Raw genomic sequence first — 5,161 nt, 5'->3', positions numbered from 1 at the left:
GCTGAGGTAATGAATTCCACTCAGTTGATGATTCGATGGGAAAGTCGGTAGTCAGCTGACAAGTAATTCGTTCTGGGCTTGTGAACTTTTTTGGAGTGTCCTCGTAATTTTCTGTTTTGGGAGACAAATTTGTGGGTGCAAATTTATCACTAAGCAATTTGAAAACTGTAATCAAGTCGCCTCTGATTCTTCGATATGACAGCGGGAATAGGTTTAGCTTGGTCAATCTAGTACCATACGGGAGCTTCGCTTTTCCGGGAATCAGCTTAGTCGCTGTTCTCTGAACCCTTTCCAAGAGTTCACGGTCTTTTTTAAGCAGGAGCTAGCTGCTTTTATGCAGTAATCAAGTTTAGGATGCGCCACCAATACATACAAAGTGCGGGACGATAAGTCATGATTCTTCACTATGTAAAATCAAATTAGATAAAATTTGATATTTTATGATAATTAGTTAATACCATCACTTTTTAAACAGAACATCATAAATATCGGTAACGTAATGCACCATGGTAAACATGACTCAAAAAAAAGGAGAATAAAAACAGTTAATGTCTAAGAAGGAATTTCATATCCTTGTTATGTTCATACAATACAGTACTTTGCATTTACTAGCTTTTTTGTATGTAACAAATGAAAAAAATAAATATATCCCAGCGAAGATGTATGTACGAGTAATTTCCAGGACCTATTATTGGACGATTATTCTATGTATATTCTTATTGTTTAACTACTGAGTAACTAGATTGTGTATATCTATATTCATCTTATTATAAGCCTCATTTTGAACTATGGATTATTATTATACGATTTATTGTTCCTAAATTATATTCAGTTTATTGATTATTGTATCCAACGTTCACAGCCACATTTGGCTTGATGTTGTATAAATATTATTTTCTATTTTATGGTGTACTGAAGTCTGTCTGTCTGGTATATAAACCAAGTATGCTTGAAATAAATGATTCGCATAAAAGAAGTTGTAATTGGTGTTCTGCACTAAATTGAAAGGGCTAGGCGGACAAGGGACCAATAAGGATGATTAACTGCTTATATCAGTTGAACATCATTGTTTTGGCACAGTGTTAAAATTAGAAAAGTCGTATTCCGATTGATGGATGATTTACGTGATAAAAGACTGGACATAAAATCATAACGAATAGGCAGATTTCTTATTATTTCATAAAGTCATAACATAAATCTTACAGCTAAGTGAACTACTTCCATGAAAGTAAGTACCATCTGTATATACTTTATATACGAAGAATTCCATTTGCAGAACTTCAACTATACATCTCACTTTGAAGAAAAAAATGGTTCCAATGTAATGTAATATCATCTGTCTATTATGAAAATTTACTTTTTCTCAAGAGAAATATTTTCACTGGAATTCCATGTCTATCATCTATTTACAACCATAAACTTATTTGTAATCAATCTTTTGATAAACAATATATGTACTCCAGACAATAAAAATACAATAATATGGTTATAACTTGTGCCTGCCTATTACAGAGCAGTGATTTATTGATCGGACCCATGACATATCAAACTCGTACGAACAGTCTAGAGCACTTGTCGGTCCTTCTATCAGCCTAGCCCAGCCGAATAATTCCAGGACACCAATAACAGCATCTGAAATATAAATCATTATTCTCAAACATACTGGGTTTATATACCAACCAAATAGACCATATCGTACCATAAAATAGAAAATAACATTTAAACAAGATTTGGCCAAATGTGGCTGTGAATAGGGGGAACAATAATTAATGAACTAGGGATAACTCAAGAATGGTAAATCGTATAACAATAGTTCATAGGCCAAAATAAAGCTTATAGTAAGAGCGACACGAATATGAATAGTTAAGTCACTTAACAATTATACAATAGGAAATATATGTATCATATTGATCCATGAATAGTTCTTAAAGTTACCATTCATAATTTTCTTCGGGATAGAACAAATATATAAATGTAAAATGTGCTGATTGCTTATGATAAACCATTCCTCAATGTTTTAATTTTTTTTGGTTAGCGTTTTTTAGCGAGTTGGTTTTCTACGGGATGAGGCCGCTAACCCCATGCCCAACCCTTCTCCTTTATCCGGGCTTGAGACTGGCAGTAGTCCCCGGAGGAGCTACAGGCGGAGTTTCCTCAACGTTATCGATACTCATTATTTAGATGATTAATTCTAAGCTCACTATTATTCTTAACCGTATCACCTCACAACTCAATAGAAATTATCAGTAATATTACTTAATACATTCAATAGAATTAACTAGTACTGGTCTATTAAATTCGAATGATTTTTTAGATAATTTTTCATCATAATTATCGTTTATAAAATTTAATAAATATTGAATATGTATAAATGACATAACAGATTGATTTGATTGATTACTCCTGTTACTCCTAATGGAGTATACGCCGCCAACCAGCATTCTCCTCCTGCAGCCTCTCCAGGGGCTTCTGCAGGTCCCATGCCAGGATAAAGGAGGAAGGTTGAGCATGAGGTTAGCGATCCCATCCCCGTAGAAAACTAACTAGCTAAACAAACTCTAATCAGGAAAAATAATTCGAATGACATAAAAACTAGATTACATTCATTTGGTATTACTTGTTTGAATCTTCCCATTGATGTTAAGGAATGCAACTGGTCAGTCTCTTATCGGCATATGTACATACTATGCGTATTGCCTCAATATAGCCTTATTTTACAAGCATTATAAGCAAAGATGGATGGTGTCTAGTAGTGGAATCCAGGACGCGCGTTTGTCGTTTGAAGCGAAAGGTACTGGGTTCGAGTCCCAGAGAGAACATCAACTCTGAGATGCATCTACATCCAGCTAACGAGTCCCAAGTAGAACGAAACGCGCATCAAACTGGATTCCACTGCTAGCCACTATCCATCTTTGCTTATAACAACTAGATTATTATTAATTTATTTCCATAAAACTAAATGGTATATATATATGGTGCATAGATTACATTTCCTAATAGGATTTATTCCATTAGATATGAATATCATTTTCTATACAATAACTAGAAAGATATATACATATATACATATGTATCATTGAATAGTATTTGACATATTCACAATAACTATCTGTCATTTCATACTGCATCTTAATACCTTTATCCGTTTACTTGACAACAATAGTTGTTATATAATACATAGTAACAAACGGTTGTAATCTTCAATATTTGTCAAATGAACATATACTCACATTATATATTCCATTAGTTACTATAATAATACGATGATAATGAAAAATGTAAATACCTATCAGAGATGATATGAATATATCTCATATAATGAATCGTTTAATTCAATAATTACATGATGAGACTATAGTGACAACAATTATCTCTAATCCTCTAACAGTATAATAAGTAATAGCATAATAATATATTTAAGGATGAAGTTATGGAGTGATATCTTTTGCTTGAAACATTCAATGAAATTATAAGTCAAAATGGACAGTGGCTAGCAGTGGAATCCAGGACGCGCGTCTCGTCCTATCTGGGCAAATCAGCTGGATGTATCTGCATCTCAATGAAGTTGTTCTTACTTTAGATAGTCATTTTAGTATCTATGCCAAAGTTTTTTTAATAAATTTATTGAAAGTTACCATGTTAAATCATAACATAATAAATCTCTCAATCAATAAACTATAGAACTAAGACATATGCATCAGTAGATTGCAGTTGAATGGTCCAAAGATTAGGCGCTAAGCAGAAGGTCTTGGATTAGTTTTCTTGTGAAACGATCACGAATCCGTGCTACTCAAGAGTCCAAAATTAAGGTGAAACCGTCATCCAAAACTAACTGATCTCTAATGATTGTCTAAGATCAGCTCATAATGTTATCTATGAAACTTTTTGTCAATATCATATTGTGATAAATCTGTTTGATACTTCAGTAAGATAATATGTAGTCAATATCCTCTGAAATGTGAAGCATATAACGTCCTAAATATATACTTTTGAAACCGCTTGATTGTACGTTTGATTCTTTTTCTCTTCTATTTTGATTTTGGAACCGAAATCTTAAAAGCAGCCTTTAATCATAACGTAGTGTACAAATCTGTGCTCGGTTAATTTGTTACAATTTAGGTAATAAAAATTTCTGTGCACTTACCCGAACCGGTACGGGATGTGTAAAGATCTCAGTGTTCTAACAGTTGAATTCATCCGTCGATCTAAGCCAGACCGGTATAGAAAACCTAGAATCACTGGACAACAGTTTCGTCCTAGTATGACACTCCTCAACAGTGCGCACCCAAGATTACGCACGCGAGGCTGGAACCCAGGACCTTCAGTCTTGCGCCCGAACGCTTAACCTAAAAACCACTTAGCCTACATCCAAAGGTCTAATTTCCATTGATCCATGATCTTACGTAACCCTTCATTCATTATCTGAAGTGAGTAAGAGTCTCCATTCCTTAGGATATCAATTAAACATTATTTCAACTGACTAGATTAGAATATTTCCGAAGATATATAAATAAACACATAGAATCCAAACTTTTAGTTACATAGATTGCATATCAAGTAGAAGATTATTTAGTAAACAATGTAAATTCATGAAATAAATGTTTCATTATGTGGTGTGTGCTACTGACGTCAAATGCCTACAGGCAGAAGGTTAAAAAGATCAAAGGAAAAGAGAACGAGAACAGAGAATGATCGTTATGGAAACAAAAGAATAATGAAGTCTGAGACGATTGACTGATATTTTGTAAATGAATTATTTACTAATGTGATTCTCAGATTTTCATACGAGATTCTGTATTCAAATACATTCAGTTGTCTCTACTTGTGTTCTCGTTTACTACAATTACGTATTAGATAAATAATCAAACTATTTATTCATGATAAGCAGAGATGGATAGTGGCTAGCAGTGGAATCCAGGACGCGCGTTTCGTCCTATTTGGGACTCGTCAGCTGGATGTACCTGCATCTCAGAGTTGATGTTCACTCTGGGACTCGAACCCAGTACCCTCGCTTCAAACGCCATCGCGTTATCCACTCGGCCACAGAATCCTGATCTCAACTTGTATGCTAGATCGAGTGTAGATTTGCAAATGCACATTTCAACTCTTTTTAACAGGATCAGCGTAGTTGCTAATTTATAGTATAAAGGATTTCTGTATT

The 5,161-nt window shown here is 34.0% G+C and overlaps 1 non-coding gene across 1 annotated transcript; it reads right to left on the bottom strand.

Moving 5' to 3' along the window:
- Positions 1 to 4,909: 4,909 nt before the first annotated feature.
- Positions 4,910 to 4,980, bottom strand: Smp_tRNA_02220_Pseudo_TTG.1.1. Its single transcript has one exon. It is a non-coding gene (tRNA).
- Between the last annotated feature and the right edge of the window lie 181 nt (positions 4,981 to 5,161).

This window comes from Schistosoma mansoni (assembly GCF_000237925.1).
Source record: "Schistosoma mansoni, WGS project CABG00000000 data, supercontig 0207, strain Puerto Rico, whole genome shotgun sequence".
Taxonomy (NCBI): Eukaryota; Metazoa; Platyhelminthes; class Trematoda; order Strigeidida; family Schistosomatidae; genus Schistosoma; species Schistosoma mansoni.
Note: the sequence above shows the minus strand (reverse complement) of the source record. Positions and strands in the feature narration are given on the sequence as shown.